General features: G+C 40.6%; 1 protein-coding gene across 49 annotated transcripts in view; it reads right to left on the bottom strand.

Annotated features, from left to right (window-relative positions):
• Nucleotides 1–25359, bottom strand: part of Fars2 (phenylalanyl-tRNA synthetase 2, mitochondrial) — a 434171-nt gene that overhangs the window by 350378 nt on the left and 58434 nt on the right. For 10 of the 49 annotated variants that reach the window (NM_001440248.1, XM_087590564.1, XM_087590557.1 and 7 more), the window contains 1 exon segment: nucleotides 12092–12177. The gene's annotated coding sequence lies outside the window, so the exon portion shown is untranslated. 49 annotated transcript variants of the gene reach the window in all.

Below are 25359 nucleotides of genomic sequence, written 5' to 3' on the forward strand. Positions count from 1 at the left end.
GAGTCTAGCTAAGCAGACCTCCAAAATGCATAACTTCAAAACAACATTTTAAATAGGATCTTAGGAGATAGCTCAGTTGCTAAAGTACCTGCCAGGCAGACACGAGAGCCCACATTTGGGTCCCCAGTGCCCACGGAGCAAAGGGGGGGGACATCCACAAGCATCTGTAAAACCAGTGTTGAGTCACAAGCTCATGGGGAGCCAGCATAGCTGAATTGATGAGTTACAAGTTCAATGAAAGACCCTGTCTTAAACAATAAGGTGGAGAGTGTGAGAGGCCTTGTCTCAAAAACAAGGTGAAAGTGTCTGAGGAAGACTTCAGTGTGGACCCCTGGCTTTCACATACATCCACACATTTGTACACATGTAGCCAAATGTATACATGTACACAACAACAACACATATATACAGATGTTCTGATTAAAATTACTACTTTAGATAGTAGAGTTTCATTTAGGGATTTTTAAAAATGAAAAGAAACTTAATACAACTTTATACTAAGTAACAGACTATGCCAAGGGAGGGCAGAAATTGTATTTATGAATGTAAGTCTTCTCCACTCTTATTGGTCATGGCATTTAATAAAAAATCCATTGCATCACTCTATCAATGACTGTTTGTCATCCTAAAAGACAAATTTTCTACAGAAACACATTCATACAATAAGTCCAACATAGGACAGATGGGCAGAATTTTCTGGAAAAGGAACACAAGGCACAGAAGGACAGAGGAAGGAAAGAAGACAGAGGAAGACCTGGGAGAACAGGGCAAGTAGGGGTGAGTGAGAAGAGGAGAAAGAAAATGCATATAACTTAGTAAAACAGTAGAATTTCAGTTAAGACCCACCTCAGCACTCATGTGGGATAGGTCACTGACCTCTCAGGTAAACTGATAAATATCCAGAAGTAGATGCCAAAATTCTGTGGCTGTTAGAAGAAAGACTGTGATCTACTAACATTGTTTATTCCTTACTTCAACAAAAGCAGTTTTCAACTCCTTCAGGGACCATAGTAACAAAGAAGACCAAAGTTGAAAATTCAGAAATAATTTAAGTTCTTAAACTTAAGTCACTCAAATCTTTTGAATTTAGGACTTTCATTTTGAGATACTTTAAAATATACAACTTGGTTGCTTTCTTCAGGACTCATGCATTCCACCTAGAGTACATAACTCCATGGTTCACCGCTGGCCTCTGGCTTGTTTTTTATACATAAAGCTTCCTAAAACACAGCAAAGGGCATTCTTCAGAGTGACTTTTCCAATAAACACATCTCTGAATAACCTGCAGTATGATCTAATCCTTAGGAAAACTGTTTGGAGCCTTGACTTTCATTTAATCCACAGACAAGTTTTTGTAGTTGTTTTGTTTTGTTTGCACTGTCAGTATAATCTCCTGACTTCAAAATATGTGTACAACTATAGAGACACAGGAAGCAGCAAGCATAGAAACATATGGATTACGCACTGACTTTAATCCAAAGGACAAAGGATGCCACCTGAAAGAAAGGCAAAACAATGGGCAGCTGACAACTTTACAGAAATATTCATGTGGTTTAATCCTTAAGCCCTTCTCTAGGCTCCTTATCATAAAACAAAAAGATAAAAGAATACACATCTCAAAGAGAAAGAATTAGATACTTAATTCACTGCCTAATGTGTAGAACTGAGCTGAAGCAAAACTGATCCGGAGACTCCAAGAAGTCAGGACCACAGAAAACAGCCATGCTCTTCACTGAGACTGAGAACTCAGAATAAAGAGAAGTTGTGTTTGTTCAGATGATATTTCTATATGCCGGTGAGATACAGAGGAACTACACGTGAGCAAATTATGACTGAGCTGGCTATGTTATAATTTCTCCAAAACAGTAAGAGATGCTGTTCAAAATTAAGGTAAGGGATATAGAAATATGGACCTTGGGGGTGGCAAGACGTCCCAGCAGGTAAAGGCACTGATGCTAAGTTCCATCCTTAAGACCCACAAGATAAAAAGAGAGAAAAACCTCCCAAATATTGTCCTCTGATTTCTACATAGGCATCACAGTACAAACATGACGCCACAAGACACACACATGCAAACACGCTAAAATAAATAAATGTAAAGAGGAGGCTTCAGGTGCTGGAGAGAACTAAGAATGTTCGCTGCTCTTGCAGAGAATGAGAGTTCAATCCCCACCCCCACCCCCACCCCCACCCCCACCCCAGGCCAGGCAGCTTGTAACTGTGACTCCAGCTCCAGGGAATCTCATGCCCTCTTCTGGCCTCAAAGGCAAATATATTCACAGACACACAGACAAATATACAAATGAAAAGAAAATAAGTCCTCCATTTTGAAATGCACAACTTGGATACTACTGGTGAAAAAGTAAATCATGTAAAAACCTAGAAAATCCTGTGCACAAAACAATCAAAACTTATTCTTGTAGGGCAAAATGCCAACTCTGCATTCCAGTCACAGAAGAGGCAAAGGCAGGAGCATCTCAAGTTAAAGGCCCCTGGGGATACAAGGCAAGACTGTAATAAACAACAAAAACCTTGATTCCTAAGACCATATCTTAATATATAAACTAGTTTCAACAACAGCATATGGATTGAAGTCTTCAGATTAACAGAAGAAAAAGATTCAATGTGAAAGGACCTCCAGAAATCATTTGGTCCAAAGCTCAGACTATTAGGACTTGTAAGCAAGTGTAGTGAGATAATCTGAGCAGATGACTGTAGTGTTTCTGAATAAGAATGGTCCCTATAGGCTCATATATTTGAAAGCTTAGTCACAAGGAAGTGGAACTGTTTGAAAGGATTAGAAGGGTTAGGAGGTGTGGACTTGCTAGAGGAAGTGTGTCACTAAAAGTGGGCTTTGAGGTTTCAAAAAGACCACACCAGGCCAGTGAAGTGTTTCTCTCCTTCACAGTCCATGGATGCGGATATAGCTCTCAGTTACTGCTCCAGGACCTGCCTGCCACCATGTTCGCTGCCTTGATGATAATAAATAAACCTAAAGAACTGTAAGCAAGTCCCAACTAAATGCTTTCTTTTATAAGAGCTGCCTTGATTATGGTGTCTCTTCACAGCAACAGAACAGTGACTAAGCCAATGACTAATCCCAGTGACCTGATTCCCATGTAAAGTGCGTCTATCATTCCATGTATTACAGTCTCTTCCTGAGTCCAATGTTCACTAGAAGAGTAATCTTAGTCTTGTCATCCTCAGTCAACAGGGTCCAATTAGGCCACTGTTAGAATGAAGTAAGTTAACAGAGGACCCTACAGTACCTGAACCACAGAAAACTCAAGAGATGGCAGCTACAACCGCTAATAGTTAACGCATATACTGGGCATCAACTTACTGAATCACCGGATCTGACAAAGACTAAGACAGCAAGGCCAACAGGATGCCAATCCTCCACAAAGGAATGCTAACGCCTCTACCATTCTGAGCTGAGAGGGTTTTACAACTTGAAGCTTATAGGGACATAAGCACACTGGGGCAATTTCCATTTTTAGGAAGGTGAGGCAGGAGAATTTCCATGAGTTCAAGGCAAGGCCATGCTGGGCTACAAAGACACACTGTCACAAAACCACAGGAGGCAGAAGAACATAAAACTTCACCTTTATAGCCATGAATTTCACCTCAATTTTGAAGGTTGTTTTAGGATGTTGGCAACATTAATACTACGAGAAACTTTCTTTATCCCCTCAAATCTAGCACAGTGACTACACTATAAAGTATTAATTAAGTTAAGTTTATCAGAGACTTATTATTTAGATTTTACCTATTTTCAATTTTGCATGGGCACATGCATGTGAGCATGAATGAAGGCACTAAGGGCAGCAAGAGGAAAGTGTCAGTTCCCCCTAAAGTTAGAGTTATAGTTGTGAACTACCGAATGTGGGTGCTAGGAATAGAACTTGGGTTCTCAGTAAGAATAGTGCATGCCCTTAAACTGAGCTTTCCTCCAGCCCTAATGTTAACTTTGTAATGGTTTCAACAGTCCTCTCTCTGCCTTCCTCAGTCTTTTGGAAAATCTAAGCATTTAATGCATTCCTGTGGAAAATCTAAACACTTATAAAAACAATGGTTTCTCTGAACTACAATTGTCTTGTTGAAAAGGGTCATTCCTGAGGAACCATCACCCACACAAGGTCAGCCATCAGGTATATGCTATAACCACAGATGTAGTATATAGTCTATATGGTGAAAATATAAAACTTGACTGCTTCAAACTACATGCATACATTTTACTCTACTAGTTTCCATTTTTACTCAAAAAAAGATCCTATCAAGAGAATATGTTTAGCATCCTGCTGACAAGGATGAATAACAAAAATTCTCTAAGCAGGCAGTTTCCTCTATTACCTGGGAGAGAGTTATTGGCACAAGCTTCTTAGAAAGCTATTCAGCACTACCGTGAAACTTAATACCCTTCACATGCTGCGGCCCAGCAATGGAAACCTTCACGAGGAAAATCAAATGAAAGCCAGCCTTAAATAGGCGGTTATTTAACAATACTTACATTATCCCAAAATATCCCAAAATAAAAGAATGACTAAGCAAATTATAGAATAAAAACACAATATAACATTATGCAGTCATTAAATATAATTTTGGAAAGAATCTTAGAGATGCAACAATATACCAATGATAATTAGGACACATAATTGTATGTATAAAACCTTACCTAGACAAATACATGTTTACTATAACACTGCACACTAGACATAAAGCCACAGAAAGAACCATGTGAAAAGTTTAATAGTAGTGACCACTGACTCTTTATTCTATTTTATACCTCTATTGAAATTTTCTAAATACATTTCTATTATACTTTAAAGTTTGATGTGAAAGCATAGAACAATTAAAAATGAAAACAAAAAATGAAAGTGCCCAGTTGTATGGTAGACATTGTGTGACCTGTGTTAAACAACAGTGTCAGTGCAAATGCAGCCTTGGCAAGGCTACTGTACATGATGCCCGCCTCCTACACTTTACTTCTTACAAGAACAAAAGCAGGACATTTGCAGGGAAAACTTCATAAATGCCCAATTTTCTCTGTTCAGCCATAAATCAGCTATCATAAACATGATGGCAGTGACTTGGTGCCCCTTCCTGAGAAGTAAATTTTAGGAGACTGGTCCAATTGTAAACACATTTCTCTATCATACTCATGAAAGAAATCTTTAGTATGTGTGAAACCTCAATTGCTATGTGGCATCTGAGTACAGAAGGAAACATGTCCTACTTCTAAAGAAAAGATTCATGAAAACGTGGGTGAAACTAAGGCAGTCCCAGTTGCCAAGAGGTTCCTTACACAGGGCTGCTGGGAATGGTGGGGAGAAGGCCCCAGCCCACATCCAGCAGCAGCCTTGGGTGGAGTATCAGGGACAGCACAAACTACAGCTGTGAAGGATGAGTCCTTTCAGAAGGACTGGGAATGCTAGGAATCTGTAGAAAGCATAGCATTTCATGTTGCTTTTGATGCTGTGCGGACCTGTTCTTCAGGAGGCTCCAGAACCCTTGCTCACTAGACTATCTTATGACGGTGTTTCACTGTTGAGAAGTCAAGCACCAAGACAACCCTTTCACGGTAAGCAGAGAAGCCGGCTGAGTGAAGCGCTACCTAAGCTCTCCTTTCTCTTCCCCTGGCCTGGCTCAGCTCACTGAGCTCCTGCAGAGCACCACTCAAGTAACAGGCAAGTATGTCCTCCGGCAGGCAGCCTTACACTTCATAGGAAAGTAAGGAAGCCTAAATAAACCGCTTGCTCCTTTCCGGAATTTGGGTTTTCTGTAGCATTCCCTGTCAACTTTACTTAGGTGGCATACCCAGGACCAACAGAGAAGGCTTTGTCATAGGAAACATTCACAGACTTCTAAAGTACACAACACTTCTTATAAACCTACAGTCAACTCCTGGGTACTCCTTACTCCCCTCCCCCATTGACAGTGCATCCTGTACTCTAAGTTATTGTGACTAACAGACCTCTGACTGGACACTTTCAATCCTTTAGCTCGCAACCCTATGAATGCAGCCAACATCTTTACCTATGGCTATATAATCTTTCTTTTTTTTAATTTATTTATTTATTATCTATAAGTACACTGAAGCTGTCTTCAGACACACCAGAAGAGGGCATCAGATCTCATTACAGATGGTTGTGAGCCACCATGTGGTTGCTGGGAAGTGAACTCAGGACCTCTGGAAAAGCAGTCAGTGCTCTTAACCACGGAGCCATCTCTCCTTGTTTTCACAAGTATCAGTAGTCAGTCTGTATCACTATACAGGCTCCACTGTTTACCCACTCTCATGCAGCCCACTGCACTGCAGACAGCTCATAGGAAATTTGTAAGAATTCTATTCTCTGTGCTGCTGAGGACACATCTTCCCCTTCTCACTGATTCCGGTTTGCCAACTCCTTCTACATTTTAATAGTGCAATTAAATTCAAAGTGAGACAGAGGGCAGGGAAAAGAAAAACAGCAGAAATTGCTATGGGCCATCCTAAACTAAAATGCATAAGCCAACATACCCAAGTAAGTTTTGAAATATATTTATAAGAGGAAACAATTTTTTATCAGATATGAGGATTGTGACTAAGAGGCCTTCATCTCAGGTTTCCTTGATCCTGAGTCCACTACTTGCTGTCAGCCAGGCCCCAGTGAGCACCTTCTCTCAGCTTTAGATTTTTAATCCCCCCTAACAGTGGAGAAGGCGTGAGCGCCTTCTGGCACATGTGTCCACATCACTTTTCTACTAGGAAACCTGTCACAGTCCCAATACTAAGTCTAGACTTCCTATGGCCCAGTCCCAACGTATTTTCTTGTCTCTTCTTGGAATCTTTACTACAACATGGACCTAATTTACTACTCAACGCCTATGTACTAGAGAATGATTCCAGAAGTTTATCCTTTCATTGACAGTTTTTTATTAATTCTGATATTTCAATGAGTTAATAGTGGTATTATAATTTTAATTAATAACAAACAAATAGATCCAAAAGTAGTTTCAGCTCATCTTACCTGAGCCGGCTAGTTCTTTGGCAACTTGACACAAGCTACAGCCACTTAAAAAGAAACTCACTTGAGAAAATGGCTGCTCTAAAATGATCTGTGGGCACCTCTGGGCCACGTTCTAGATTAATGATTGATGGAAGAAGACCTAGCCTACTATGTGTAGTGCCATCCCTGCATAGCTTGTCTGAGGTCATAAAAGGAAACAGGCTGAGCAACTCACGATGAGCAAAGCATTAAGCATTGTTCCTTTATGGCTTCTCCATCAATTCATGCCCTATCTCCCTCAACTATAGAGTATGAAATGTAAGATAAACCCTTTCCTATCCAAGACGCTTTGGACATGGTGTTTATCACAGCACTAGAAACACTAAGATATAGATTATCAATGACATTAATCAAAAGAAAATGTAACTCAATATGACTGCAGAAATTGATAAGATTGATAAGATGTGCTGGATTTAGAAGCGGTTCTAGAATTCATGCTATTTTTAAAGAACATAACAAAATCAGGCAACAAAAATGCCTGCTTTTCCTGAACCAAAGAACTGGAAGAAGTCAAAGACACAACTGAAACTTGGTCAACTATAACAAATGTCAGCACTGTAGCGTGGGGCTGGGGCAACAGTTGAGGGTTAGAGTAGTCTGCTCTTTCTGAGGAGCCAGGTTGCTCCCCAGCACCCGAATGGTTGCTCACAACCTCCTCTAACTCCAGCTCCAGGTAATTCAGGGCCCTCTCCCAGCATCTGAGAGCACTGCATTCACATGGCGCACACGTGCACGCTGCAAAGCACCCACATAAAATAATATACTTACAAATTTTTAAATTAAAGATTAAAATTCTCAAGTCGAGGGCCCTAGTTATGCTGGCCAGAACTTCTTTCTGAGAAGTGGAAAGACCAGTCATTTTGAAGTCAGTCATTAGAGACAAAGCCACACAACAATATCCAGATCTCAATCTTGGAGAACACCTTACAGGTTGCAGAAGAAGCAGCTTTGGCAATACATCAAGACCACCAAAGGGTCAGCTTTGATGCACACCAGAGCAGAATTTGATGCATCTACACATTTTTAAACTAATTGAGCACCAAAAAAACCTATCTGCTATGTGCTTCATTGACACCAATGAAAAGAGTATGAATATTTAAACTGAAAAAAGTCACGCTTTTGCATCAAATGATCCACTCAGTAATTACCTGTGAATAAGGATTTTGCTCTGCTGAAAAGTAACCACTTAAGAGCAGAAATCATTAATTTTATTATTTCTAAGAGGTGGTAATGAACACAAAGTACCTGCACTAGGGAAGGAATGGCCAACTCCCACGTCACAATGCTCACACAACTGTTTCCATGAGCTCGATATGAAGCTATCCACTCAGCAGGGTCATTCACATGACATATGATCAACAGACAGTACATCCTGAAAGCATCCACCTGCAATGCCACCTAGGCTTTGCAGGACATATTGATGCATATGAAGTAGTGTGGACATACCCCTCACCTCCTCCTTGTGTTGACCATTTACACAGTGTAATGAAGATTCTGGAATCTTGGTTTGTTTCAAAAACACAGAAATATTATAAGAATATGTTTTCGTTCTAATCTCAGATGTGGAGACACAGGGCTGCCTAGCAGCAGCTGACTGTACTTTCTTTCGTGCTCTAGCAGAGGCATGATTTTGCCAGCTGCAAATAGTTTCTGCGATTGTGTGACATCTGGGATTCTGGGAACTTTTCAGAGGATATATAAATGCTAGGGCCCCAAGAGTTGTGGTTGGTGGTCATTCAGTGGGGTTGGCTGCAGTTTGCTAGTAGTCGGCCTCAAAGAAATGAAAAGAAAGAAATTAGATTCTGGAATCTCTGTCTCTGTCTCTCTCTGCACCCCCCCCCCCATCCTATCCTATCCCATCCTATCCTATCCTATCCTATCCTATCCTTCTTTCTCTTCTATCTAGTGATAGGGGTGAGGTCGGGGAATACAGGGTGGAAAAAGAAGAACACACAAGGTAGCAAAGACTGGCTACAGACAGATATATTTTTCACAGACTCTGGTATGCCTTAGTCCTAGAAATGGTTGCACCTCTGATTAACCTTGCTCCTATACTTGGTACTTGACTAGCATCAAGTGAATGAAGTCTTCTGGAGTGATTCATCACCATGCATTTTCCTGAGGGATTCCAGACGTGAGGCAATGGAGACGCTCTCAACCAGGCACCTACAGGTCCCACGCATATGAGTCTCTAGCAGGTAAACACCAGCTGCCCCTTACCATGCAGCAATGCTCCTGGCTTGCGAATACAAGTGTAAATAATTTTTAGTTCAAATGGTGATTTATTTACCTATCACTGGCCTCAAGGCATATTTAAGGAATGGTTTATAACCATCAGCAAGTAACTGACAGTGGACATTGCTGCCTCAGGCACATGGCTTCCACTGGTTGGCAAAGGCCCATTACAATATTAATGAGAATGCCATTTGTTAAGACAAGTGTGCAAGAACCTGACAGCTACAGAAAGCAGACAGCCACAGGGAAGATGGGCCCAGGGCATATGGATAAGAAGTCTAAGAGATCTCTTGGTACGTCTGTCTTTTGTAACAGTGGCCTTTTGTGTAGATAATGTCTTATTAAAATATTAAGTCTGAGGGGAGAAAAGCAGTGGGAAAGGAAGTATTAACACAACTACTATCTGTGTGTATAATACCCTCTTCCCATTCAGAAGGATCTTTTCATCAGTATAAATCAGTAGAGAAGTGACTACTAAATCTTTAATAATAAATGCAATAGATTCAATAATGAGAATTCTAAAAAATTCTATAATTTTCAAACTGGGAATATCTTTATTTATTCAAAACTAAAAGAGCACCCACGAGAAAACACCATGTGATGGAAACAAAATCCCTGCAACAATTCCACTTTGAAAGGTTCTCTCTTTCTTCCCCACTAAACACAAGCTCCAGGAGGAATCAGTCTGGATGTCTTAAGCCAAAAGGTTAAAATATGCAATTAAATGAATGCATGAGGGACTGACTGCAGACCAAAGCTCCTACAAATGACTTTGAATGCCGGTTAATAAGTGACATAAGCTATCACCGGATTTGGAATTGATGTGACTCCCAATCACTCTCTCACTATTTTTAACTTCTCAAAGTGTCATGTAAAATTAAGTTCATGTTATCAGTATCTATTAGTGTGAATGTTCTCCTAAATATGCCAGGGGAAAAGCTTCCAGTGCACAAGGTACACCACACAGACACACACACACACACACACACACACACACACACACACACACACACACTCAGAGCAATATATACAAAGAGCAAAACAAAAATAAACCATTCCTCATGTGCCTCACTATATCAAGAAACCCAAGTGAAATGCCAAACTGCCAGTTAATTTCGACAAATAGCAACTTCTTTTTTACTTTATTATCTTAAAAAATCTACTATTATTCTGTATAGTCCACATTTAGGCAAAAATGGTGGAGTTAATAATCCACAAACTTCTGCATTTAAAAGTTTTATATTAATCTTACTAACGTATAAGTACATAACAGTTTTAAATGTTTAAACTCTCTACTATTGAGAGAAAATTTTCACCCAGAAATAATTTAGCAAATAAAATGGTAATGGCAAATAAAATTAAAAAATGCTTCAAGTCAGCTCATTAATTACATATTAAAAAAACTGTTTTAAAGAATTATAAAGAATACTGCTACACAGGAAAAATAACCTCTGGGTTAAATTTATTTTCCTAAGTATTCTAAATAAGCTGGTTTTTATCTATGAGTCTCCAAATAAGTTCACTGAATATAAAATCCTGCATGCTAGGTCTGGCAGAATAGAGAATAAGTTACAGCACACATGCTCAGTTAGTACTGAGGCCCAGGATTAGTAAGCAGAAGCTAACATCCTCCAGTTTACCTCCTAACGCGGAACGGCAGCATCATTCTCAAAGCCTTCATGACTCATTTGTTATTCCTTAAAGAGGAAAACACCACAATTATATACATAAGGTAACTGACTCAAAGTCCCATCTACTGACAAAACATTGCTTCAGTGAAGAGTCCTGATTCGCCCACGCACAGCCCATCCTCAATGCCCACAGCATGGCCTCACCAACCAACAGCAGCCTACCATGTTTGATTCAATGTGGTCTCTGTACAATTGCTTCACAAAGTGAAGAACTGCCACTAATGGTTTATTACATTAAAAACTGTCTTACCTAGCATGATGTCTGCTCCTATAATCCTGGGACTCAAAGACGGAGGTCAGAAAATGAGTTCTAGGCCAGCCTGAGTTGCACGGCAAGAACCTGTTGATAAGAATAATAGCAACCTCGTAATGAGGAGCAGGAGGAGGAGGAGGGGGAGGAGGAAGAGGAGGAGGAAGAGGAGAAGGAGGAAGAGGAGGAGGAAGAGGAGGAGGAAGAGGAGGAGGAAGAGGAGGAGGAAGAGGAGGAAGAGGAGGAAGAGGAGGAGGAGGAGGAAGAGGAGGAAGAGGAGGAAGAGGAGGAAGAGGAGGAAGAGGAGGAAGAGGAAGAGGAGGAAGAGGAGGAAGAGGAGGAAGAGGAAGAGGAGGAAGAGGAGGAAGAGGAGGAAGAGGAGGAAGAGGAAGAGGAGGAAGAGGAGGAGGAGGAAGAGGAGGAAGAGGAGGAAGAGGAGGAAGAGGAGGAGGAAGAGGAGGAAGAGGAGGAGGAAAAGGAAGAGGAGGAGGAGGAAGAGGAGGAGGAGGAGGAAAAGGAAGAGGAGGAAGAAAAGGAAGAGGAAGAAGAGGAAGAGGAGGAGGAAGAGGAGGAGGAGGAGGAGGAGGAGGAGATCAGCCATCATCTCACCTTCCGCACTGGAAACTGAGGAGTCTCCTCTTGCTATAGGTATGTGTTGCTTCTACACAAGTCATTCACAGCTCAAAACAACACTCCATCAGTTAAGACCCTAGTCTGTCAGATCTTAAGCTACCTGAGGACAGGGCAAATACTTTGTCACTAAATGTAATGTTCTTCTAAATCAAAAGGAGTAACTCTGTTATGAGCATGTAAACTAGTAGATTGCCAAATTACTGTATAATGAAGAGCCCAGAGCATCCACTCACTTCACACTTGCATGGCACCATCAGTCCACAGCAGATCTGAAGAGACGGTGACGAGCAAGCCAACTGCAGTCAGTGTAGGAAGCCAACTGCAAGCACAGAGTCAAACATTTTAAACTACAATCATCCAAACAGCTCCATAAGCCTGAAGTTAGCCGGAAGACAGCAGAAAAGTAGAAACCCACCCTCTCTGCCTCACCCGTCCACATACAGTGCCATCTCTACCTAAAATGATGGTACACTGCTCTATGACCTGACCTGCTTTTGTATAGACAACTAATACATGAAGGTGTTTAAATTACCAATATGGAGAAGCTATTCACTCATGGTAGTTAATGTTATCATACAAAGCCACTATGATTACAGACCTATAAAGAAGCAATGAACACAGAGAAAATACAGGGTTAATTTACTGAAAGCTTCTGGTCACATCATGACCACAGAATTAACACAAATCTTGCTGTATATGTTTCTATTTAAATATACTTTACATGGCAAATATATTACATTAACATTGGCTTCATGGCCAACACCTAAATGAAGCTTCTAACACCTGTAATCTCTCAGGTGTAGGCCACAAAGTTCACACACTCAGGGGTTCTAGAAGGAATTTAAGCAAAATGGTTGAAGGTCGTTTAAAAAGTGAAAACAAAAATCATGAGTATGCAAAATATGATACCAAGCAGGCCAAAAGAAGGGCCTGGAGCCAGGAGGAGAGCTGACAAGTGCTGGTGGACAGCCTCGGTGTCAGTGTGCATGCCAGCTGACCTCTAGTCCCTGCTCTGCATGGGTGTCAGTGAGAGCGACAAGTCCTGATTTTAGGTACAAATAAATTCTGAAAATTGAGAAGACTCAGAAGCCTAGCATGATGCAGACTAAGTGTGTACCAACACACTGTTCATACGAGATGTCTCACAGGAAGAGAAGCGGGCAGCAAGGCAAAGGAGGGAGAGAAAGGTGTATTTAACTCTACGCCTTTTTATCCATTGAGTTTATAGGGGTGGGAGGGTTTGCTCACATGAATGAAGTTTATGATGATATAGATAAAAAAACGCAGTATTAAATGTATTTTTTGAATGTACAAAAATAAAACTTACCTTTGGGTTTAAATAGTAAAAAGGAAGAAAAAGGAAAATGAAACAAAAAGTTGAAAGGACCACAAATCTTCCTATACCAAAGCAACCTAAGCAGACTCTAGAGTAAGGAAATGATTTAAAAGAAAAAATATACACACACCTAAGGGGAGGCTACAGAGAATATGATTTGCTACGAAACTGCTTTCAAAGAACCACATCAAAAAAATAGCTTTACACAACAGCTATGCTCCCCCAGTATATTAAAATGTAATATTTTGTACAACACTTAAAAATGATTATCTGGAACAACTGCTCTCCCTGTGTTCCAAAGACCAGAAGAAACAGCAGTAGCTCTAATCAGCTGAGCTCACGGGTACTGAGTGGGTAGGCAATCGTTACTTTTAAACCCTGGGAGATTGTGATGCCAGTTAAAACTTCAGGTCTATGAAAACAGAAATGTATCAAAACACTGTGCTACTAGAAACTATAAGTTTTTCCTATGGAAAATAGTCGGTCATTAAAGACCTATGGCTAGTCTGTGCAAACATAAGCGAGTCACAGACCTCATCCTGTTTCCTTTAGGTAACACAAGACAGAAAACTCATTTTTTACGAGAAAAAAAATTAGAATTAAACATTCCTCTGGAAAGTACTAGTAATGAGTCGCTGACTGTAAAGGGCCAGGGGGCACTTTTTTTCTTAACCTCATAAATAAACCACAGTTTATTCATAAAAATGACTGTACAATATGCACTATAGACACCACAAGGTGCACAACACTTTACAGTAAGTAAGGGGGCTGTCCATCACTCCCATGACAACCTCTTGAGATCTCTCAGGAGCCACATCTTGCTATAAATACCACAGCAGCCAACTCGGCTATTTGCAGGTGGGATCAGAGACCTGAGACCTCTACCAGAAACTGAGATCCACTCAAACCCCAATTTTTCCTGTGAGACTCCACCCCAGAAGAGAGAGTTCCTTCCACATCATCAGGCTCACAGAAAAAACCCTCAGTTTAGATAATTATGGGGGCTTTCCAAATGTCTCTCCTCTTCAAAGTTAGCTGTTCACCACAAAACAACACCTGAAGAGCATTAAGCCTGTATATACGTGCAGAGTCACTAACAACCTCCAGACATTCTACAGAGACCGGGGCTCAAAGACCACCAGGAGACCAGCCCCCGGGGTCTTTAGGAGAATCAACAGCATTGCCAAGTCTTTCCTCTACACGAAGTAAACTCTGGAACAAAGTCAGGATAAGAGACAAAGTCATGGCAATCAGGAGACTACCAGTGCAACCAGAATCGTCCATGACAACTACAGTCAGCTGGAGATCCCTTCCGCTGTCCTCAAGTCTCTAAAAGAATGGACATATTTTTAGCCTGGATTGACAAAAATCATTAGGAAACTTCTGCAGCTTAACACCAAATGCCTTGTCTGATTATCTAGAAATACAAAACCTGCTGTGAGGGTTTTTTTTTAAATTTACTGTTGCTTTATTTTCTATTTGTTTGTTTTTGTGGTCAAGAGGCACTTCTTAGCATTGATAATTTTAATACCTTGATGGGTTTGAATTACACAGGTATAAATACTGCCAGAACGTGATAGGTGTCTACTACCTGTGCACTTCACTGTATATAAATGTATGTGCGTGAATCATAGTCATATACAAACACAAGCTCCGGCTAGATAGTTGTGTGCAGTTAGGAGGAAGTTAGCAACTCTGAAAGTCCCTGTCATGAAAAGAAAGATGGCTCTATAGAGGAAGAGTGCATGGCAAAGCAGGCACAATGCCATGTTGACTGAAGAATGCAGACATGTACCATGCAGCTTTCAGCCCATTCTGTATGTGTGCAAACCTTCAATAAAATGTCGACAGGATCAGGCAGTGAAAAGTGACAGGAAAATGGGACTGAGACCCTGATGAAAGCAGGAGATTTATTTGAGGAACTGCCGTTTCATAAAAAATAGTTAAAGGCTCCACTGATGAAAGTGATGTGAATGCACACACAGGAGGAGAATGGAATAATTACACATGTACCAAGAGCCTCAGTGAGGAATCAAAGACACCTGCCTGCCTTTTACAGGAACTCGTGAATGACACACACAGAACTAGAAAAAGTTTTTACTAGGTAGCGCAGACTAGCCTTAAACTGAGTAATCTTCCTTTCTTAGCCTCCTAGTGCTAGATTACAGCCATAAACCACCAAGCATAGCCAATGCTACATATCACTGGCTTCCAGTCTTTGACTTCAGAAATGGGAAAGCTGGATCCAGATGGCTGCTCTTCGAGGAATCGGAATGAGGGTGCCTGGGTGCTGAAGGCACTGCTGGTCTACAGCCCACTATTTCACACCCAGCACCCCAGGGTGTCTTTTAATGAGCTTTCTCCAATTACTTCTGTGACGAAGCATTGGGAAAGGGGGAGTCTATATTTCCTATGACAATGCTTTCAAACCAGACCATTCATGCCCCTTTGTAATTGCCGATGTACGATCACTGGCTTTCTTTTCTGACTTCGACATTCACTTGAATTTTTCAGATTCTTTAGTGTAACCTAACACGAGCTATAGAGATAATTAATATAATGGGAAAACTGCAAGACAAAGAGAGCAAAGAAAAGAAAGAAGCATTCTTAAAGTCCAAGCCTCTTTCCTATGCCAGTGCACAGCAGTTTACTGCTCTCAAGCACACAATTCAAATACTGAGCTGAAATTCTTCCTCTCTATATCCCATTGCCGTGTGCTGCATGACAAGGAAATGGGCCTCATTGGATGTAGCTTTGATTATCTTTATCTGTGATCAAGATGCTTCTCCTAATTTAATTTACCTGAGAATGAGGCAGCATCCAGCCAAATACACTCCAGTGAGCTATATGTGAGTCCAGTTGTGCTGCTATAACAAAATACCTGAGGCTTTAGCAGGTTATTTGATTCACAGTCCTAGAGGCTTCATAGGTCAGCATCTAATAACAGTCTCCTCATTGGGAAAGTCCTGGGGAAACACAAGGCGTCACACAGCTCGAAACAGGAGGCAGGAGTACACGTCTCTTCTGAACACTGGAAAGCACTGGAATTCAGTAACTGGAGTCCACCCTGAGGAGCTTGTCTACTCCCAATCTCATTACAAAGGCCTCACCTCTAAACACCACGGAATAAAGCACCACCTTCCTACTAATTCGCAATGGGGACTCAAACTGCATGTGAACCCAAGACGCATCAGCCAATGAGTGAGCCTCAGTCCATGCAATCCCAGCAGTCCTTGATGTTTTTCAATATAAAAGAGCTGCCTGCCACGGGACTAAAGACCTCAACAGCACAGCAAAGAATGGACATCACAAAAGGCAGCTATTTCCTTACCATCTCCTCCAGCACAAAATAGGGGAGAACTGATGAACACTAAATAACTATATATAATATAGAACCAGTGTGCGTCCTATATTACACACACACACACACACACACACACACACACACACACACACACACACTTTTGATGTTCCAGCTAATAAGTCACTTTATCTCCAAGGTAAAAGAGTTGATATATATGCCAAAAAATAAAGTCAGAGAAGTAAGCATAATCATCGCAACCAAACCATGCATGGCAGTCAAAGTCAGACTTCAAAACTGAACACTTCTTCCACAACTGATGGTGCTATTTCGGGAGGCTTTTGCACCTTTCAGACATGTGGCCTCCAAGGGTGCACTTGAAAGATATATATTTATTGATGCCTAGAGTCTGAATCATATTCTTACAGCACGTGAAGAACTCCACTTACTGCTCCAAAGAGCCACACTGTCTCCATCGTGACTGATGGAGAGTGTAAGACAAAATTAAGCACTCTCCCATGAGCTGCTTCTGTTGAGTGTTTTGTCAGAAAGGTAACAAATGCAAGGGTTCCTGGCCTTCTCTTTTCTCTTGCATTCTTTCTCTGTACATCCCAAATGGTGGCTCTAAATATACACTGTGGCTGCCACCATAACAACGTTTAAAATACCCACAACTTTTGGCTACTTGGGCATGAAGGGGGCCTTGAGATTTTAAAATCATAGGATCACAAAATCTTTGCTCTTCTGGAGGAAGAGCCTGTACTTTTCGATGTTTTATAACCCTGAATAATATATTTAGAGATAAAATTATTGGCTATGCTTGGAATGTTCATAACAAAAAAAAGCAATCTTAGCTTTGGATTTATTTTGATTCCCCCCAAAATATAATAATTTATAAATAAGACAAAAATGTTAAGGGGGAAAGCAGCTGAAATCAAACCAACTACCCAAACACCTCTGCAGCTGTTTCATGAAGTCTAACAGGAGCTCTGGGTTGAACCGATTTTCTGTCCTCCAGTCTCCACAGAGGCATCGAGCAAAGGACGCCAGCACCTTCACGGTCAATAAATCCCAACAGGAAAAATCTATCCTTGTCGAAAGGGTGAGTATAGGTATGTGCTAGCTGTAACATTTACTATGCCATATGACTACAAAAAGGTGATTTGCTACAGGGAAAATATTACCCGTTCTCCACTTTCCTCTTTGCTAAGTAGCATAAGCTGTTTTATTATTGCTCATAAAACTTCTACAAAAAATTTCACATGCTAAACATGTTACTATAATTTGGTTTCATCTAACAAAAGTGACAATAGTTTACATTATAACCAATTAGTAGTTGTTCAAAAATATGTTAATCTCAAACTAAGAATATTTGTCCAAAATAAACACTCAATAATTTCTATTTGAAAGACATCTGTGCATTTAATTAAAAATAATTACAGATGTCAACACTGGTCAAAAATGACATCAGTACCTAAGTACAAGACACAAAGAATAAAAACATATCTATGAATAGCATTATAGATACAGCTCATCCATGCTTAGGCTTCCAAGATTGAAGGATAAACACAGCATACGTGTATAGTGTTGTTAACGATGGCTCTTCTCATGGCATTGAACTTGCCAGGTCTCAGGAGAGCATGGGTGTCTTAGTCAGGCATAAGCTGTCTAATGGATCACAAAGATTCAGAGGGAGACACAAGTGAAGCAGACAAAGTCTTACAACAGACTAACCACAGAAAGCAATGAAAATTCCTCAAGTTTAACATGGATTTAAAAATAGAAATTCAGGACTATAGCTCTGCAGGGCATGAGTTCATGTGTCTAGGAAACCTACTCTCTCAAGGTCAAATGTCACCAGATCGATGACGGACTGACAAACCAAATTCACTTCTAGTAGCTTCACATAAGTCATCAGATCATCAGAGAAATTACCAAAGGCAGAATCAGATCCCAGTCACATACACATACATACATACATACATACATACATACATACATACTCCTTGCTTTTTCAGATAGAGCTAGCATACACATAAGACAGCAGCATTGACCAAATAACCAGAAGGAAACAGGATTCACCTGTCAAAATTAATAACACTGGCTAGACGCATTTTTTCATTTCTTGCCAATATAACTTGTCCAACTAGTTTCCTTCGTATTAAGTAACTTATACTTATTTTACATTTAAAAGCAATTAAAAAATATTAGAGACCCAAGAAAAACCATGCACAAGAACTGGTAAATATCTCCTACTTTAGGCTGTCTTCTTTAAGATTACTAACAAATGATGACTATAAAAGTCACGGTTTCTGACTCTAGGTTTGTTCAGGGTAAAATCTTGTCATCAGTCATTCTGGCCACCATGACCACAGCCAAGATTTGAGCATCACTGGCTACTAGGGCTGCAGCAGCTCTTTCCATGTCTTATCTCACCTTCCAGGGTTACATTCACAGACTTGTGAATTGCAACTCTGTGCTTACAAATATGTTGATATTTCATCTTGTCAGGTATGACAGCACAAGCCTTTAATCCTAGAACTTTCACTCAGGAGGCAGATTCAGGCAGAACTCTATGAATTCAAGACCAGCCTGTCTGCAAAGTGAAGCCCAGGTCGGCCAAGGGTATATAATAAATTGATCTCATATTTCATAGGTAACTTAATGTGTGGAAATAAAATTCAAATCAGTAAATTAGAAATGGAAAGTTTGCACTGTCCCCTCTTAACTCCTCCACATGGGCTTCACATGTGCACATACCTGTCTACATAGGGACATCCACATGTGCACATAGGGATATCCACACAACCTCAGACTTAATTTTTAAACAAATTCTTAACACACCACTTGGCATGATTGTAAACTAAAAATCTGTACTGATGGCTTCCTATGGTCAACAGCAGTGAGGACATATCCAGCTCACGATCTAAAAGGGACAAAAAGCTAACACTAGATTTTCTATGCATAAAAGTGGTTTTAGGGGGCTGGGGATTTAGCTCAGTGGTAGAGCGCTTACCTAGGAAGCGCAAGGCCCTGGGTTCGGTCCCCAGCTCCGAAAAAAAGAACCAAAAAAAAAAAAAAAAAGTGGTTTTAGGACAATCCAAACCTTAAGGGTTTGAGGATGGCTTCCAAAAAAAGTCTAAAGGTTCATAGATTTTAATTTTTCACAGAAAGAACCAAATGGATAATGCTAGAGGAGAGTTCACACAGGAGACAGTATCAGATAGGCCTCAGGTGTGTGTGAGCCACACTTATATGCTACCCACAATAACTTCTGGGAGGAACCTACTTTTGTCACTACACTGCCAGGTATATTTCCTACAATAAAATTGCATTAAAATGGTATAAGAGAAGGCTCCAAATAAATGTTACTTCACAAAAAAATCCTGTTGTTTAAATGATCACATCTGATATCAAAAGTTTAAAATGCATGTGTCTGGAGGGTCTGATTAAGACCTATAAGTGCATTTCTAAGGTGTGATTAAAAGCAGGGTAGCCCTAAAAACTCTGACATATCCATGATAAGATGAGGCAAATACAGAGAACGCCTAGAAGACACTCATGGAAGACATAAGAGGTGAGGTTCCTACGTTGTACTCCATGAATCAAATCAAGGAGTCCAAAACAAAAGTGCTAAGGACAGGACGAGCCTCAGCAGAATTCAAAGTCAGTACAGATGATGAGAGGACATGCTCTTGGTCTAAGGCTAGCTAAAGGATGGACTGCCTAGGAACAGATGGGCCTTCTCTGACTTATCAATGGGCGAGTCCAATGACAGTATCACAAACAACCTTTTCAAATAGTGTCTAAAGAGCCAGACATGCTCAGAGGAAGTGATCCCAAAAGATCCAGTCATCTTGAACCAAAAGCAACAGCATGCTCCACTGAAAGCAATTCTACCTTAGAATGAATTTTGGCCCAACCCCAATCTCAAAGTTATAAACCTAATGAGACTACAATTTCCAGCTCTGTAAAAGGGTGACTAATTCGGGGGGGGGGGGGGGGGCATCTAGATCAGCATCCAGGAATACGGCTCAGAGATGATGGATGAGTTCCACATACAAGACTTTCTACACCCTACATCCAATCCCTCGCACGAAAGGCCAAAGTACTTCAAATCATTTACTTATCACATCTTTTACTTTACTCTCTAATTTCTCTGACATAACTCCAACAAATCAGAAAAGAGTATATGAAGATGAAAAATACAAAGACTATTCAGAAAAGCAAGATGTTGTAGCACTTTACAGAGGTTACTGATGCAAGAAAAAAAAAATTGCATCCATATAAACCTAAGAGTTGAGTCTACTGTCATCTTGTTAGTGAATAAAACAAATCAACATCTTCTCTCTTCCGGGCCCAGACCCACACATCTTGTTTCTAAGCACCATTGCAGTTGTTCTGTCTGTACTTCCTGAATGATCAGGAACACACTGGACACAATATTAAGTTCAAGATAATAACAAGTAGGGTTGAGAAACATAAGATTATCCCTGTTTTAGTTTTTTCCTATTACAATCTGTAAAATAATTTATACCATCAAATCCACTAAGATTAAGATAGTTTGAGCACAATTTTATATAAAGCAACCTATGTTGACCTATGCAGCTACTTCAGTTACACTGTCAACCATCGAATCAGTCCCAAATGGCTAGCAGAGCGTCTTCAAAAGGCATTTATAAGTCTGACAGTTCCTTAAGAGTTCATGCTCTCCCTTTGCCTTGCTACCACTCTGTGCTAATCATTCACTATAATCACTATAATCACTATAATCATTCACTTCTTTCTATTGATTCTCAATATTTCTTACATTGATATGAAACTATTGCCGGCTGAAATAAAGCCATGCATTTATGAAGTGTTTCCATGAAGTAATTCCAATCAAGAAGACATGTAACCACCACCTTTCACTGTGGATCAACTAATGCTTTCTTGTACTTCCAGGACACCACACCAAACTAGCTGCATACTTGCACTCAGGGGATCCTGATACCTTTAAGATGTATAGTTGCATATCCGAAAAGCAGACATCTAGAAATCAGTCTCAGAACTTTTAAGATGGTTCAGTGGGTAAAGTGCTTGCCACAATGCCTAACAAACAGAATTTAATTCCCTGGGAGAAAAAAAATACTGTTACAAGTTGTCCTCAGATCTGACCTCCTTAGACACATGTATAGCCACATTTACACATGCTCGCACAAAATAAATAGAATGTTTTTAAAAGAGAATACTCCTCTTTCTCCACATCCTAGACAGCATCTGCTGTCACCTGAGATTTTGATCTTAGCGATTCTGACTGGTGTGAAGTGGAATCTCAGGGTCATTTTGATTTGCATTTCTCTGATGACTAAAGATGTTCAACATTTCTTTAGGTTCTTCTCAGCCAGTCAAAATTCCTAAGTTGAGAATTCTCTGTTTAGCTCTGTACCCCATTTTTAATAGGGTTATTTTGTTCTCTGTAGTCTAATTTCTTAAGTTCTCTGTATATATTGGATATTACCCTCTATCAGATGTAGGATTGGTAAAAATCTTTTCCCAATCTGTTGGTTACCATATAATCCTACTGAAAGTGTCCTTTGCCTTACAGAAGCTTTGCAATTTTATGAGGTCCCATTTGTCTATTGTGAATCTTAAAGCCTGGGCCATTGATGTTCTGTTGAAGGAACACTCCTCCTTTGCTGGTGGCATTGCAAGCTGGTACAAACACTCTGGAAATCATTCTGGCAGATCCTCAGAAAATTGGACATAGTACTACCTGAGGACCCAGCTATAGCACTCCTGGGCATATACCCAAAAGATACTCCAACATACAACAAGGACACGTGCTCCGCTATGTTCATAGCTGCAGTATTTATAATAGCCAGAACCTGGAAAGAACCCAGATGATCCTCAACAGAGGAATGAATACAGAAAATGTGGTATATTTATACAATAGAGTAGTACTTAGTTATTAAAACAATAACTTAAAGAAATTTGTAGACAAATGGATGGAACTTGAAAACATCATTCTTAGTGAGGTGACCCAGTCACAAAAGAACACACATGGTATGTACTCACTGATAACTCGATATTAGGAAAAAAGCTTGAAATACCCACAATACCACAATACAACTCTGAGACCATGAGAAGCTCAAGAAGAAGGAAGACCAAAGTGTGGGTGCTTCACTACTACTTAGAAGGGGGAACAAAATAATCATGGGAAGTAGAGGGTGGGAAGGGATTTGGGGAAATAGAGGAGGGAGAGGGGAAAAGGGGATAGGATCAGGTGTGGGAGGAGACAAGGAAGATTACAGAGGGTCAGGAAATTGAACAGATGTGTGTAGCAATGGGCGATGGAGGAAGCCACTAGAAAGTCCCAGATGCCAGGAAAGCAAGAGGCTCTCAGGTCCCAACAGGGATGACATTAGCTGAAATACCCAATAAAGGGTAGAGAAAATCAATTCCAGAGGTTAGGCATAGCACCCAGTTGAGGAATGGGGCCAACCCCATCTCAAAAATATGAACCCAGAATTCTTCTTGTCTAAAGGAAATACACGGACAAAGAGTGGAGCAGAAACTGAAGGAAAGGCCATCCAGAGACTGCCCCACTTGGGGATCCATCCATATGTAGCCACTAAACACAGACACTATTGCTGATGCCAAGAAGTGCTTGCAGACAGGAGCCTGATATAGTTGCCTCCTGAGAGGCTCTGCCAGAGCCTGACCAATGCAGAGGTGGATGCTTGTAACCAGCCATTGAACTGATCACAGGGATCCCAATGGAAGAGTTAGGTTGGAGGACTGAAGGAGCTGAAGAGGTTTGCAACCCCAAAGGAAGAACAACAATATCAACCAACCGGATCCCCCAGAGCTCCCACTAAACCACCAACCAAAGAGTACACAGGGATGAAGCTATGGCTCCAGCTGCATATATGTAGCAGAGGATGGCCTTATCTGGCATCAATAGAAGGGGAGGGCATTGGCCCTTTGAAGGCTCAGTCCCAGTGTAGGGGAATGCTGGGGGGTTCAGGCAGGAGTCGGGGGGCTCCCTCATAGAAGCATGAGGGAGGGATGGGAAAGGGGTGCTGCATAAGGGAAACCAGGAAGGATAACATTTGAAAGGTAAATAAAAAATAACCAACAAAAAATTAAAAACAAATAAATAAAAGAGAATATTCATATCAGAATTCAGACACAGTGAGACCCTGTCAATTAACCAGTCACAAAGTTTCTGTGGGAACAGAGTGCATACAGTGACAATGACCAAACTGGAGCTGATATTCACTAAGCCATGGAAAAAAAAAAATATATATATATATATATATCTTCACCAGACATTTCTTGTAAATTGTTTTTTGATAATATCATGAGAGATAGAGGGTGCTGACCCCTTTAAAGCCACTGAGTCTAAGAAGAGTTATCTTTGCTTTTCTATGAAGCAACAAACATGTTCACCTTGACCACTGGAATATTTCCTCCTTTTCTCAGTTACAATTCTGTCAATGTTCCTCAATGCTGCGTGGTTAGTTTCAACTCCAACTGGATTCCAATCCTCCCTACATGTCCTTACCGGTATCTGACTATAATTAACCCTAACATTACAAAGAAACTACAAATTAATGTGAACAGGATGTCTTTACATGGTCAAAGAAGCCAAGCAGGCAAGCCACCTGCGGAACACTATGGTTTGAACCTCCTCCTGTGACAAGGATGCCTAGGTGGCATAACCTAGCTAGCCCAGACATGACGGAGGCAGAAACATGTGAATGATCCTAGAGAAGTGATCTCTAAGTCGGATTACTCTCTCATCTAAATACCCAGCACCTCCAAATTGCAATGTCTTAGTCAGGAAAAAACTCTATTAAAAGAAAAAGTAACATGAAAATGAAAACAGACAAGCAAAGTTAATTTGTCAATCAAAAGTAACCAAAGTGTAAGCTTGAAACTATCATTCTGAGAAAAAAAAGACTAAAAAGAATAAGCTGGATAATTAAGAACTATTAAGTTAGGGGTTGGGGATTAAGCTCAGTGGTAGAGCGCTTGCCTAGGAAGCGCAAGGCCCTGGGTTCGGTCCCCAGCTCCGAAAAAAAAAAAAAAAAGAACCAAAAAAAAAAAAAAAAAGAAGAAGAACTATGAAGTTACTAATGACCACAGCAACACTTAAGTCCTTTAGAACACAGTGCACTCAAGTACATGCATATTCTCACTGCTCAAGTCTAGGTATCCATCATGTTAGAATGAAAAAAATCCTTTAAAATATACTTAGTAATAATCCAGTAGGTTATGAAATTTGACTGATGCCATCTGTTGGCGAATTATTTTATGTTCCATATGATTCCTATATATGTCCTAATAATATTTTCTACCAAGATTTGAATAAAATTAAAAGCAGTAGATATTCTCCCATGACAATGTAAGGAAGCACACACACTCACACACACACACATGCACACACACAGCTAATGTTAAATGCCTGCTCAACCAAATATAAGAAATGCAGCTTCTGCAGCCTGAAGCTATGTTGATGTCTGTGAGCTTTGCAGCCACCAGGGACCACACTGATTTCAGGAGTCTGTACCACAACCTGAGGCCATGGTGATATCCAGGTCCATTCTGCTGTCAAGGGCCAAGTCTGGGTCTGTGGTTTTCCTGAAGCTGGTGTCTGTGTTGATGTCTGTGGCCTATATTACCTCTGAAGTTCATGCAGATGTCTATGATCTGTGCTGCAGTCTGAAGCCATGATGATGCTTGTGGGTTATGCTACTGCTGAGGCCACAGTGATATCCAGGCCATGCTGCTGTAGAGGCCATGATTGGGGCTGGGGGCCGACTGTAGTAGAAGGCCATGTTTGTGGTCTGGGCTGTACCACTCCTGGGCATATACCC

The sequence above is a fragment of the Rattus norvegicus genome, chromosome 17, assembly GCF_021556685.1.
Source record: "Rattus norvegicus strain SHRSP/BbbUtx chromosome 17, alternate assembly SHRSP_T2T, whole genome shotgun sequence".
Classification (NCBI taxonomy): Eukaryota; Metazoa; Chordata; class Mammalia; order Rodentia; family Muridae; genus Rattus; species Rattus norvegicus.